Raw genomic sequence first — 15898 nt, forward strand, 5'->3', positions numbered from 1 at the left:
TTTTTTTCAGGCTTCCCAAAACGTTGGCCTCAGGCAAACAAATTCATAACATTAAGGGCAAAAGAACAATATGTAAGCACAAGGCCCAAAGCATGGATTCTCCACTGAGACTTTCCTGGTCACACTTATATCTGAGTTTTCTGAGATGCTCGCCATTCCCTTCAGCTATCCAGTACATGGCCATGTCACAGAGCTTGGAGGTGGTACATATCTTGGACACAAAACCATGAGACTATTCTGGAGAGTGTCCAGATTTCATTATGCAAAAAGGAACATATTAAGATAGCAGGTGTTGCCCATTGATAAGGCAAACCGCAGTCCATTCATAAATTGGGCAGGATGAATGCTGGTAAGCTTTCTACTAGACAGGATATATCCATTGCTTTATTCTCTTTTCTAGTGTCTACAACCATGAACACAGTGGGATACACAGACATAGAAACACTCACATTGTCAAAGGACTTACTAGAATCACTTCACTCCAAACCAAACAAACCGCTTTTCCTACCTATTCTCAGAACATGAGACAAAACCTCAAACCCACACCCACACCCACAAACGCACCTCTTTCCCCCAAGTAGGTCTGTGACAATAAGAAGTGTCCTGTGATTGGTGGGCCATACCATGTTACCCCGAAATGGCCTATCCTGTCTCACATCTGGTCTACTTGGCCAACTCTGTGAAGTTTTCAGGAGCCAGGGCTGAGCCACTACCTGCTTTCTCAGGAAAGGCACCTCTTCAGAGCTATCCTGGCATTTGGCCATCCTCACATCTGTAGGTACCAAGAAAGACTGACTCTGTCCTTGGTAAATCCAAGCAAGTGAGACCATTGGGACTAGGACTGGAACTGGCTCTGGGTGCTTGACTTTCTGGATCTCAAGTTCAGAGATTTCCATAACCAAGGAAGTGAGGCGATGTCACTTCTGTCAGTAACTGAATGAGGTCACTGCCTTGGCAATCACTTTGTCATAACATATGCTTCCAAGGGTCCCATGAAATGGAGGCTGCTCCTACTTCCTTTGACACTTTCACAAGATAGAATGGTATATTAACAATAGGCACCCAGGAACAGCTCTCCACACAGGCTTGGTTTGGTCCATGTTCTCTACATTAAGAAGACAGAGGCTGATTCAGACACAACCTTTCATCCTAACCAGGTTGCTTGCCATGGAAGATGACTTTTGCTCTCTCAGTTCCTTCATAGCTGCCTACATCTTCTCCAGGGATGATTTCTGCATTGACCTTTGAGGTTCTCAGCAGGTGGAAGATCCCCTACATTCCTGTATTGTAACACCAACTCTGTCCCTGCTCATCTGTAAAGTTAGATTGAGGGAACAGTGTATGGTTTGGGTTAAAAATATGTTCGATTTGGATTAGGAATCATCCAGCTGGATGAATAGTGGTATTGGAAACCTGTGATATTTATAAGAATATAGAGGTGAAATATATGTTTGAAAACAGAAATCAAAGTAATATTTGAAGCCAGAAGGGCATTGGGCCCTCAATTGTTATACTTAGCGTTGAATTCTGTTGTGCACAGATATCTCATATAAATCGATATTAAATTGCATAGGACCTTGTATCTTTGATGATTGAATGTAGAAGAGAACATCCACTCAAACAAGGGTAGCCCGTAAAATCAGGAAAATAGTCGGTAGTTTTAGGAAGAAGAGTGAGTATAGGATTTTGACCAAAAGTTCTTTAGCAGTAGGGTTTCGGATAGAGAGTGAATGTAAATGTCACACATGTGAAGAGTCAGTCCAAATGATGAACTGGCGAAAATATGTAGGAAAGCAGATATCAATAGAGACATTAGGAAATCAGGCTAAGTATAAAGTGAGTGATAGGATTAGAAATTTTCAACAGGGTTGAGTTTGAATATATAATCTTAGGAAGAAACAAATAGGTAGTCACCAATAGGGTTGACATTTGAGAGCATTAGGCAACTTGGACATGGATGTTTTTACTAATCCAAGTTCACTCTCCATTTAGGATAGGGTACAACCATAAGTGTTAACTTTGCATTTTATGTCCAGAATATTTCTGTGATAAAATGTATATGTAGAGCAAGTGACATGAGTATTTCTTCCACCATTTCTGGGAGCAATATTTTGAAGACGAACATAATAGCATTAAATAGGTGTACCCCGTGTCTATGAATATAGAGATATTGCATGAATAGACTATACTGTCAATAAATAATATAACTGGTTCCACTTTATATAATAGATTGAATTGATATCTGAAAATGTATAAGAAATCTTATATTGATATACAATCATTCATTCCAACCAGTTATACAACTAATGGTAATATTAAGGATATGGTTTATCAGGAAGGGTGTGTGAGTTTTGCTTCAAAAGTGATTATGAAAAACGAAAATAATGTGTTTGGAAAAAAGTCTCATGAAGAGACCAGTAAAGAAACATGGAGGAATATATGTGTTCTGAAGTAGAAACTGATTGAAAGTGAAACAAATACCCATAAATTTTCAAAATAGTGTATGAAATATATATCCTATGATTTGAATAAACTAAAAGAATATTAATGTACCAGTGTTGAATAAAAAATGAACGTCAAAATATACATCATGTCCCATAGGAATCTACTTGCATTGATGTTAAACTGGGTCAGTTACTGTAGAAATATTAGGATTTGAATGCACCATTCACTGAAGTTAGTTTCAGTACTAGGAAACAAATATGTATTTCAGGTTGATGAATATTTCTGAAAATAATCTTGTGAAAGGTTGATTATATATCCACATAAATGAATAAAAATGAATTTAGGGAGTGTATATAAGACACATATATTTCATTTTTTGAAAAATCATGAGAGTATGTACACACACACACAGAAATTAAAAAGTAGAAATATATGCCAATTGAAATTCACCATGAAATACATTTAATTCACAAATCCAAAAATATTTAAATATTCATTTTACTGAATTTGGATTTATGTATAATTTTGTTTAACTAGGAAGCTCACACATAGGTTGATTTTTCAGTTCCAACAGCATTTAGGAGGAGTGATCTCTTCTCACAATTTGTATCTGCCAATTCAGGAACCTCAGAAGAATACACATGAGATACCAGGTAGGATTCTATATGTGCATATAAAAATACAAGTGCTGAATAGGCTACAGAGAAAGGGAGACAGGAATTCACATATTTGTTATCTTTAAAAACACAGGGAGAACTATTTCAACAAAAAATTGACTATATTTGTAACTCCTACCCTATATAATTCAAAAGGGAAGTACAATTATACAACATGTCTCCTCTGAACTGCTTGAATTTCTATTCTGTTTGGGTAATTTTCCTCCATCATATTAGGATTAGTAGTCAGAGTCTAATAGTGTAGGGTTTAGTGTCAGGGATTTAGTATTTCAGTTGGAAAATTGGAAAATAATTCCAATGTGTTTGTAAATATGTGCTACACAAAATTATTCCCACTCTCATCCAGAACAATGCCTTGACTTTACCGTCGCTCCAAGTAAGACACAATTAGAGGAAAAGAGTTAGAAAATCTGTTAATACATATCCAGAAAGCAAAATGCTCAGATATTCACAACCTTGGAGGTGGTAGAGGAGTTTGCAAAAGTAAGGGACAGGGTATATTCTCCACAAACATGGAGCTCTGATGGCCTAAAGACTTCTTGAGGAACTGCTTCTGGGGTTGGGCACTTGAAATATATGATGTTGTCAGGAGCTTTAGCTTCCTTTCTAGTGAGACCATCAAAGCTGGGTCTGCATCTATGTGACCTGGAGGACATGGTTTCTGATTTTCCAATGAACATGAGGCAGCAGTGCTGAATTCTCTCTTTTTAGGTAAACTGTGGCCACTGTGGGTTAAGTGTCTACCCGTGTGGACTGTGAAGCCATTTGGACATCCTCCACTTTTCCTGGTATTTCTTGCTGCTGCACTGGGAGCTTGGTATTTGCTTCACGAAATACAAGGAGTTCAACTGTGACACAGTGCTGGAGGGAGTTCTATCACGTGTTGTGAGTCAGGGTATGCATGAGCATGCAAGAAACCGGCCTCTATACCACATTACTTGCCCCCTTGACCATAGCAACATGATTCTGTAAATTACCTTGAAACCTCTCCATATAACAAGATGCGTTTACTTATAATGGTCTCTTGGCTGCACCATGTCCGTCTCATGAAATTTGGAATCCAATGGCAGATCCACATGGCCCTACCACAGATGTTTTATCACACACAAGCCCAGTGCTGCTCGAGGCCCTCTACTCAGCAGGCTCCAACTTACTGGCATCTCTGTTCTACACAATTTTGATGAAACCCAATCAATCAAGGCACTGTCTCGTACACTCATGATCAGAAGTAGGACATCCAAATGTTCTGCATGCCACCTGTTCATGGGAATTTCAAAAATTTAATGGTATTTATCTAGCCATTTATCAAGGATGAAGTTGGAGGCACAGTGGGTTTCAATTCATTCATGAGCCATTAAATGGTGAGTATGATCATTTCAATGAAAACTCTGGAGAACTCTCACAATCAAGGCTTCCCAAAGAGTATCCAAAAGGTCACATGAAACAATGCTCATTGAGGTCTACAATTGAGGTCCTTGAGTGTTTTGATCTCAACTATGGCTGCCAAGTCTTTCAGAATTAAATATTTTGGTATCTACACTGAGATTCCCAGTGCTCTGTGGAAAGCCAACCTGGGCCTACATCTCAGTTTTCAAGGGCGACTCTCATGCATGGCGTCCTAAAATCCCAACAAAATTCATGACAATACTTCACTAAGGTCAGATCCAGGACTCAGTGTCTAAGGGGAATCACACCAGAGTACAAGCCCAGGAGGACCCAGTCATCCCTTTCAACCAACACACAAATGACCACAATCAAAACCAAAACACTCCCACATGGCCCTCATCTTCTTCTATATAGACACTCATCATAACTTCTGGCTGGAGGTTTCCATGAGGGGTGCAGCAAAAGAGAGTGTCCAAAATAAGCTCCTTTGCCCCTCATTTGCATTAAGTCAGGGTGGCCTAAACACCCTTTCTGTGAACCAGGATTTATCAAATAATCCTGCCCTTAATACTGCTCTGCTTCCCCAATTTGAGGAATACTGACTGTGAGGTATGGATTTTTTATGTGATTTGGAGTCATAATAAAACCCAAGAACCTCTGCAGGGCTTCGAGGAACTAATTTGACACAAAGAATCCCTATTCTCAATTGATGAAGTTAAGGAAGCTAAAAGAGGAAAGCGAGAGACTTCATCCACAATGACTGATATTTTTGCCATTTTGGTTTTGGATGCACACATGGGATTTTTCTTTAGATCCATCAGGTGCTGAGAATCAAAGCCATAGCCTCACACAGGGCCAAGAGGCTGATTCAGACACATCCCTTTCCAAAGCAATTAAGCAAAGAGCCACAGGTGATGCCCATTCATTTCCATTTGAAAACTGTTTTATTAGGGCTTCACAAAGGGGTGGCCTGAGGCAAAGACCTTCCTGACATTCAGAGCAACAGAACAATTGGTAAGCGAAAGGGCCACAGCAGGGTTTCTCCACTGAGACTCTCCTGGTCAAACTGATATGTGAGTTTTCTGAGATGCTCGCCATTCTCTTCAGCTATCAAGTACATGGCCATGTTACAGAGCTTCGAGGTGGTACATATCTTGGACACAAAACCATGAGCCTATTCTGGAGTGTGGCCAGAATTCAGGAAGAAAACAGGAATTTAGGAAGATTAGGTGTTGCCCATCCATAAGTCAAGCCAGAGTCCATTCATAAAGTGGGGAAGATTAATCCTGGGAAGCTTTCCACTAGACAGGACACACCCATTGATGCATTCTCTTTTCTGCTCTCTACAACCACGGACACAGTGGTATACACAGATATAGAAACACTCGCCTTGTCAAACAACATACTAGAAACTCTCCACTCCATAACAAACAAATCGCCTTTTCTACCTATTCTTAGAACATGAGACAAAACCACAAACTCACACCCACACCCACAAAGGCACCTCGTTCTCTGAAGTAGGTCTGTGACTATCCGGAGTGTCCTTTGACAGGTGGGCTATTCTATGTACCAGCGAAGTTTTCTGTCCTGTCTCAGATCTGGTCTCCTTGTCCAAATATATGAAGTTGTCAGGAGCCACCGGTGAAACACTATGTGCTTTCTCGGGAAACTCCCCTCTTCAGAGCATTTGGCCATCTTCACATTAGTAGGTACCAAGAAAGACTGACACTGTCCTTCATAAATCCAAACAAGTGAGCACACTGGGATTGAGACTGGGACTGGCTCTGTGTGTCTGGTTTTTTGGATCCCAAATTGAGAGAGTTCCATCACCAAGGAAGTGAGGAAGGCCACTTCTTTCAAGAATTGAATGAGGTCACTGCCTTGGCAACCACTTTGTCCTAACAGTTGCTTCCAAGGGTCCCATGAGATGGAGGGAGACCCTACTTCCTGTGACAGTGTCACAAGTTAGAATGGTATATCAACCATAGGGAACCAGGAACAGCTCCCCACACAGTTCTGGTTTGGTCCATCTTCTCTACATTAAGAAAAGAGAGGCTGATTCAAACACAACCCTTCATCTTGACCAGGTTGTTTTCCATGGAAGATGACTTTTGCTCTCTCAGGTTCTGCATAGCTGCCTATAACTTCTCCAGGGTTCATTTCTGCATAGACCTTTGAGTTTCTCAGCAGGTGGAAGATCCCCTAACTTCCAGTATTGTAAGACCAACTCTGTGTCTGCTCTTCTGTAAAGGTAGATTAAGGGAACAGTGTATGGTTAGGGTTAATAACAGGTTCAATTTGGGTGAGGAATCATTCTGCAGGATGAATAATGGTATTGGGAACCTTTGATATTTACAAAAATATATAGGTGAAATATAGGTACAAAAACAGAAATCTAGGTTAGATTTGAAGCGCAGACGGGCATTGGTCCTTTCATTGGGATACTTAGCTTTGAATTATGTTCTGCACAGTTGTCTCAGATAAATCAATATTCAATGGCATCGGACCTTGTACCTTGGATGATTGAATTTCGAAGAGAACATACAGTCAAAAAGGGATAGTCTGTAGGATTAGGAAGACTGTTGGTGAGTTTAGAAAAAAAAGTGACTATAGGATTTGGACCAAAAGATCTTTAGCAATAGGGTTTCGGGTAGAGAGTGAATGTAAATGTCAGCACATGTGAAGAGTCAGTCACAATGATGAACTTGAGAAAATATGTAGGGAAGCAGATATCAATAGAGACATTATGAAATCAGGCAAATTATAAAGTGAGTGATAGAATTAGACATTTTCAACAGGATTGAGTTTGAATATATAACCTCAGGAAGAAACAAATATTTATTCCCCCACAAGATTGGCAATTGGGAGCATTAGGCAACCTGGAGATGAATGTTTTTAGTAATCCATGTTCACTTTCCATTCAGGCTTTGTTACAATCCTAAGTGTGATCTTTGCATTTTGCGACCAGTATATTACTGTGATAAAATGTATATGTAGATCAGGTGACATGAGTTTTTCTTCCACCATTTATTGGAGCAATATTTTGAAGATGTATAAATTAGTATTTTGGGTTAAAATAAATGTACCCTGTGTCTATGAATACAGAGATAATGCATGAATAGATCATACTGTGAATAAATCTTATAACTCGTTCCAACATTAAATAACGGTTTGAATTGATATCTGAAAATATTCAGGAAATCTTATATTGATATGCATACATTAATTCCAACCAGTTGTACATCTAATGGTAATATTAGGGTTATGGTTTATCATGAAGGGTGTGTGAGTTTTGCTTCAAAATTGATTATGGAATTGAAAATAATGTTTTTGGAAAGAAGTCTCACGAAAATACCAGTCAAGAAAATAGAGGAATACACGTGTTCTGAAGCAGGAAGTTGTTGAAAGTGAAACAAATGCCTACAAATTTGTGAACTAGTGGATGAAATATATATCCAATGATGTGCATAAACTGAAGAAATAGTAATGTACCAGTGTTGAATTAAAACGAATGTCAAAATACACATCATGTCCCATAGGAGTCTACTTGCATTGATGTTAAACTGGGTCAGTTACTATAGAAATATTAGGATTTGTATGCACCTTTCACTGAACTTAGTTGTCAGTACTAGGAAACAAATATGTATTTCAGGTGGATGAATATTTCTTAGAATATTCTTGTGAAAAATTCATTATAAATCGAAATACATGAACATGAATGAATTTAGGGAGTGTATGGAAGACACATATATTCCATATTTAGAAAAATCTGGAGCGTGTATATATATATATATATATATATATATATATATATATATATATATACACACACACACACACACACACACATACACAAAACACACAAACAGACATTAAAATGTAGCAATAGGTATGCTAATCCTAATTCATCCTGAAATATATATCATCCACAGATGCAAAAATATTTATTTTACTGATCACGGATTTATGTATAATGTTGTTCTAATAGGAAGCTCACCCATAGGTTGAATTTCAGTTCCAACAGTGGTTAGGAGGAGTGATCTCTTATCACAATTTGTATCTGCCAAGTCAGACAACACTCAAAAATTTACCTGTGATACCAGGTAGGATTCTATATGTGCATATAAATATGCATGTTCTCAATAGGCTATAGAGAAAGGGAGACAGGATTTCACATATTTGTTAACTTTAAAAACACCCGGAGAACTAATTTAACCAAAAATTGACTAGATTTATAACACCTACCCTTTGTCATGCAAAAGGCAAGTCCAAATATACACCATGCCTCCACTGAACTGCTTTTATTTCTATTCTCTTTGGGTTATTTTTCTCCATCATATTAGGATTAGTAGTCAGAGTCTAGTAGGGTATGTGTTAGTGTCATGGTTTCAGTATTTTTATTGGAAAATAGGAAAATTGCCTCAGTCTGGCTGGGCACAAATCACGAAACACTGAAGCAGGAACAATCTTTATTTTTGAACTGCAAGAAAATACCTCACACACGCTCCTGGGGAATTCTCTCGATGCCAAGCGGCTTGTCCAGGAAAACCCCCAGCCGAAAATATTTTTCCCGGCAATCCCTCCTCCTGCACTTCCCCAACCAGTGGGAACTCTGGGGGAATCCCCGGAAATCCCTAATGGCCCTTAAATCTTGCAATAATCTCCATTTACCAGATTTCTTTTTAATAACAAAAATGGGAGTATTATAGGGAGATGCGGAAAGTTTTATATGTCCCTCCGCTAATTGTTTTTTGACTAGGTCATGGGCTGCTTGTATCTTTTCTTTAGTCAGGGGCCACTGAGGAACCCATACTGGTCTATCTGATTTCCAAGTAATTTTTATTGCCTCAGTGACCCCTTCTGAAAACCCAGTCCATGTCTATTTATTCCTTGATCTATTTGAATTGGTGCTGCTATACCTTGTTCTCCTAATCTTTTTTCTTTCCTGAAACCTTGTCTAGCCCTAATAGTGGGCACATTTGGATTGATGTTATTTGTTAATGTCAAAACTAATTGATCTAGTAATCTTGTCCCCATAAATTTAAAGGAAGATGATCCAATACATATGGCTGTATAGTTTCTTTACATCCTTCAGGATCCTTCCAATCTTATACCATTGCACTTCTAAGGGGATTAGTTGCCACTCCTAGGCCTCAAAGCATTTGAGGGGCTTCTTGTAACAGCCAATGTTTTGGCCATTCTTGACGAGATATAATGCTAAGGTCTGCACCTGTATCCAGTAGCCCATTAAATTCATGTCCTTGAATATTTAATTTTATCATTGGGCGAGAATCTGACTTCAAAGACAGCATAGCCCAATCTACACCTGTGGAGTCTATTCCCCTGGAACCTCTTTCTATACTACTACTGGAAAATTTATCATGTAGGTTGGGTATTATTAATAGCTGTGCTATTCTATCTCTTGGTGAAATTGCTGATATACCGTTTGGAGAACTGGCTATAATTTTTATTTCACCTTCATAATCGGGATCAATTACCCCAGGACTTATCATAAGCACTTTTAGAGTAGAAGAGCTGCATCCCAATAATAAGCCTAGTGTTCCTTTGGCAAGAGGCATTTCACCTCTGTGGAAATGATTTGAACTCCTATCTCTGGAGTTAGTACTGCTCTGGCGGAGGCACAGATGTCCAACCCTGTGCTCCCTCTGGTTCGTCTGATGAGAGATCTGATGGATAATGTGTCCTGGGCACTACCCTGATGGTGTTGCTGGGTTCCTCCATGGTGTTTCTGGGTTCCTCCAGTGCCCAGTACATTTGTGTTCGTGGGCCACAGAGAATTGGCCCCCCTGTCTGTTTTTTGGCAATGGAGCCCGATGCCTTTCTTCATGATATCGTGGGTAAATTCCTGGTCCTTGTCCATTTTTTGATAACGGAGTACCCTCTATGGTGGTTTGAGAATGGCATTCATTTGCCCAATGTCTCCCTCTACAGTATCATGGGCAAATACCCGGTATTCTATTCCTATGATACCTAGCTGTTGAGAGCCACAGCCAAAGGGGCTCCAGCAAACTTTCAGACTGCCAGCTGATGATTGGCTCACAGCGGCCCCAGCAACATCTAGCTGATTGGCTCCTCTGTGGAGATGCTCATTGAGCTGTTTCCCGGCCCTTTCAGACTACCAGCTGATGATTGGCTCACAGCAGCCCCAGCAACATCTTGCAACATCTAGCTGATTGGCTCCTCTGCGGTGATGCTCATTGGGCTGTTTCCCTGCCCTTTCAGACCACGGAGCTGCTCATTGGGGGACTTTTTTGGCTCCGCCCATGCGACCCAGCCAATCGGCCTCAAGAGCAGGAGGATTGTGGGAGAAAGAGGTTGTTGGGGTGTGTGGCTTGTGGAAAGCCGGTGGTGGCAGTTGGGCTCTGAGGGTTTTTTCCTGAGGAGCTGTTTTGTTTATCTTGTGTGGTTCTAAAAATAAAGTTAGTTTCTTTTGACAAGTGGCTCCTGAATTGTGCCCAGCCAGACTGCGGCATTTGGTGGCTCACACGGGGAGCGACTGAGGGTAAGTAAACCGCTCGCCCCTGAGGGCAGGGTGAGAGGATGGGGAGCCATTTTAAGATTCCTCTTTTGTTTTGCTTCATTTTTGTTTTAAGTTGCCTGTCCCTGGAGATGAGTGAGACGGAAGAAAAACCGCTCACTTCTGAGGAAAAACTATTTACGTCTGAGGAACAGATAGGGAGAAAGGACGGATGCACATATAAGGAGGATAGAAAGGCTATAATGAATTTTTGTTGTTCCATTTTTATTTCATTCTGTCTCGGTTTTGTTTGGCGTCATCTTGTTGGGTTGTAATATAGTAGAAATACGGGATCAGAAATTAGTAAAAAACAAACTGAAAGAGTGTTAAGTAAATTGTTAGAGGAAGAAGGCATCCCAGTAAAATCAAGAGCAGTCAGGGCATACGTTGATACAATGCAAAAATGTAGCCCATGGCTTTTTAAGGAGGAGTTGTTAAATATATCACAATGGAACCATCATGGTGAAGATTTAAAAAGAATAGAAAAGAACAGTCCAGGAACTCTGCCAGCTGGCACATTGGCATTGTGGGCTTTGGTATATGGTTTTCTTAGTCCAAAACCTTCAATTCAGACAAAGGTAGAGGAATGAGAAGACATATTGATTCAAGTAAATGAGGAGGTCTCTCAAGTTAGTCAGAAAGAGAAAAAGATTCAAGTAAAAGAGAAGGTCTTTTGAGCTAATCAGACAGAGAAAGAAAGTTTAGAGCAGAAAAAGCCATCAGGGGGAAAGTTACAAAAGGAGACTGCTACTAAAACCTTTCTATCACCAGAGGGCTTAAGTGTCCAACCAACAGCACCACCTCTACAGGAGACTGCTACTAATACCTTTCTATCACCAGAGGACGTAAGTGTCCAACTGACAAGGCCACCTTCATATGCTGAGAGGTCCCCAACCCCCGCAGTGGATAGTTCAGATCCTGACACAGGATCTCAAGTATTAACATGCCCTGTATTTGAGGTAGGAGGGCAGCGAATTTACAAGACTTTAAATTTCAAAACAGTGAAGCAGATAAAAGAGGCTGTAACAACCTATGGTCCTCAAGCACCCTTCACTGTAAGCTTGGTCGAATCCATTACCAACTTGAACATGACGCCAGCAGATTGGGCTAATATGTGTAAAGCTGGGCTAAATGGAGGACAATACCTGTTATGGAAGGTTGCCAATGAGGAATTTTGCAAGGAGACGGCTAGGCGAAATGCAGCAGCTGGTTATCCTCAGAGAAATCTAGATATGTTGTTAGGAAAGGGACCTTATGAGGATCAGCAGCAACAAATTGCATATGATCCTGGTGTATATTTACAAATTGCTGTAGATGCAGTTAAGGCATGGAAGACTTTACAAGGACATGGAGGTATACAAGGTCAATTATCTAAGATAATACAAGGAACTAATGAATCTTATGCTGAATTTGTAGATAGGCTTATTCAAACAGCTACCAGAGTTTTTGGGAATACAGAACAAGCAATGCCATTAATAAAACAACTGGCTTATGACCAAGCGAATCATTGGTGCAGAGATATCATTAGACCATGGAAACATGAAGATTTAAACACATATATTAAATTATGTAGAGACATTAATGAACAAGAGCAAGTCATGGCAGCTGCAGTAAAACAGGCTTTAGATGCCAGAGACATCAATGAACAAGGGCAAATTGTGGCAGCTGCAGTAAAACAGGCTTTAGATGCCAGAGACATCAATGAACAAGGGCAAATTGTGGCAGCTGCAATAAAACAGGCTTTAGATTCCAGGCCAAGAACATGCTGCAATTGTGAACAAACAGGACATTTTAAAAGGAATTGCCCCATAGGAGGAGGGTTTAACAAAACTAGGTATCAAAGAAGTAGAATACCGGGTATTTGCCCCCGATGCCGTAGAGGGAGACATTGGGCTAATGAATGCCATTCTCAAACCACCATAGAGGGTACTCCATTATCAAAAAACGAACAAGGACCAAGTGTTTATCCACGATATCGTGGAGAAAGGCATTGGGCTCCATTGCCAAAAAATGGACAGGGGGGCCCAATGCTCCGGGGCCCAAAACCACAAATATACGGAGCACTGGAGGAACCCATCAACCCCATCAGGGTAGTGCCCAGGACACATTGTCCATCAGATCCCTCATCAGACAAACCAGAGGGAGCGCAGGGTTGGACATCTGCGCCTCCGCCAGATCAGTACTAACTCCAGAGATGGGAGTTCAAATCATTCCCACAGGGGTGAAAGGACCTCTTCCCAAAGGAACAGTAGGCTTATTATTGGGACGCATCTCTTCTACTCTAAAAGGACTTATGATAAGTCCTGGGGTAATTGATCCCGATTATGAAGGTGAAATAAAAATTATAGCCAGTTCTCCAAATGGTATATCAGTAATTTCACCAGGAGATAGAATAGCACAGTTACTAATAATACCAAGCCTACATGATAAATTTTCCAGTAGTACTATAGAAAGAGGTTCCAAGGGATTAGGCTCCACAGGTGTAGATTGGGCTATGCTGTCTTTAAATTTAGATTCTCGCCCCATGCTAAAACTAAATATTCAAGGACATGACTTTAATGGGCTACTGGATACAGGTGCAGACCTTAGCATCATCTCTCGTCAAGAATGGCCAAAACATTGGCCATTACAACAAGCCACTCAAACGCTTCGAGGCCTAGGAGTGGTGACTAATCCCCATAGAAGTGCAATGGTATTAGATTGGAAGGATCCTGAAGGATGTGAAGGAACTATACAGCCATATGTATTGGATCATCTTCCTATAAATTTATGGGGACGAGATGTCCTAGATCAATTAGGTTTGACATTAACAAATAACATCAACCAAAATGCACCCACTATTATGACTAGACAAGGTTTTAGGAAAGGAAAAAGATTAGGAAAACAAGAACAAGGTATAGCAGCACCAATACAAATAGATCAAGGAACAGACAGACATGGGTTGGATTTTCAGAAAGGGCCACTGAGACAATAAAAATTACTTGGAAATCAGAAAGACCAGTATGGGTTCCTCAGTGGCCCCTGACTAAAGAAAAGATACAAGTAGCCCATGACCTGGTCAAACAACAATTAGCTGAAGGACATATACAACCTTCTGTGTCTCCCCATAATACTCCCATTTTTGTCATCAAAAATAAATCTGGTAAATGGAGATTATTGCAAGATTTAAGAGCCATTAATAATGAGATGGTTATTATGGGACCTGCTCAATCGGGGATTCCTCAATTGTCTGCTTTGCCAAAATCTTGGTATGTTTTAGTTATAGATATTAAAGATTGTTTTTTTTTCAATTCCAATTCATCCTGAGGATAGTCCACGTTTTGCATTTACTATCCCTGCACTGAATCATGAAGGTCCTGATCAGAGATATGAATGGAAAGTACTCCCTCAAGGGATGGCTAACAGCCCAACTATGTGTCAAATTTATATTCACTGATGGATCAAATAATGGTACAGCAGCAATAGTTACACCTGATCAAACTTTTACATTTTTAGTACCCAAACAATCAGCTCAAAAGGTAGAGCTTAAGGCAGTATTATAGGCTTTTGTGATGTTTAAAAATTCTGTATTTAATTTATTTTCCGATAGTCAGTATATAGTTAATGCTATAGTATCCCTTGAAGATGCTGGTAGGATTTCCCCTTCCTCTACTATTTTCTTTTTGCTTTCCACTATACAAAGTCTAATCTGGGACAGAAAAGATCCATTCTTTATAGGACATATCAGGGCACAAACAGGATTGCCTGGAGCCCTTAGTTTGGGCAATGATTTAGCAGATAAAACTACACATGACATACATATTTTCTCTACACTAGAAGAAGCTATAAATTTTCATAAAAAGTTCCATGTCAATGCTAATACTTTACAAAAGCGTTTTAAAATAACTGAGGAACAAGCTAGACAAATAATAAAACAATGTCAAAATTGTGTGACCTTTTTACCACAAGTAAATCTTGGAGTCAATCCTAAAGGATTGATACCTAACCATATTTGGCAGATGGACGTCACACACTTGCCAGAATTCGGAAAATTAAAATATTTGCATGTTACAGTTGATACTTCTTCTGGATTTTTGATGGGCTCCCTTCATGCCGGAGAAAAAACTAAAGATTTTGTAGCTCATTGCTTACAAAATTTAGCCACTGTGGGCGTTCCAAAACAGTTAAAAACAGATAATGCCCCTGGTTATACTTCTACCTCTTTTAAACAATTTTGCTCATCATTTGGCATTACTCATATAACAGGAATCCCATACAATCCACAGGGACAAGGCATAGTTGAAAGAGCTCATCAAACTATTAAAATGTACTTATTAAAGCAAAAAGAAGGAATTGGGATGGGGTATATATTCCCCAAAGATAAACTTAAAATAACCCTTTTTACTCTAAACTTTTTAAATTTGGATTCATCAGGGCTTAGTGCTGCGGAAAGGCATATGTGTCCAAAAAATGTATATAAGCCCAAGGTACTTTGGAAGGATATTCTAACAGGACAATGGAAAGGTCCTGACCCAGTAATTGTCTGGAGTCGGGGTTCTGTTTGTGTGTTTCCACAGGGAGAATAGCAGCCGATTTGGATTCCAGAGAGATTAACTAAGGTCCTGACCCAGTGATTGCCTGGAATCGGGGGTCTGTTTATGTGTTTCCACAGGGAGAGCAGCAGCTGATTTGGATTCCAGACAGATTAACTAAAGCGATTTCTACAGACCAAAAAGAAGATGTGATATCCAGAACTCCAGTTTGGTTATTCTTACATCTGCGAGAGAACCAGAATGGTTTTTTCAATATCTATTTTATTATTGCCCTTTCCCATATTTTTTTTTGAGCTCATACAGACCTAGGTTAATGTTTT

Source organism: Callospermophilus lateralis, unplaced genomic scaffold (genome assembly GCF_048772815.1).
Source record: "Callospermophilus lateralis isolate mCalLat2 unplaced genomic scaffold, mCalLat2.hap1 Scaffold_282, whole genome shotgun sequence".
Classification (NCBI taxonomy): Eukaryota; Metazoa; Chordata; class Mammalia; order Rodentia; family Sciuridae; genus Callospermophilus; species Callospermophilus lateralis.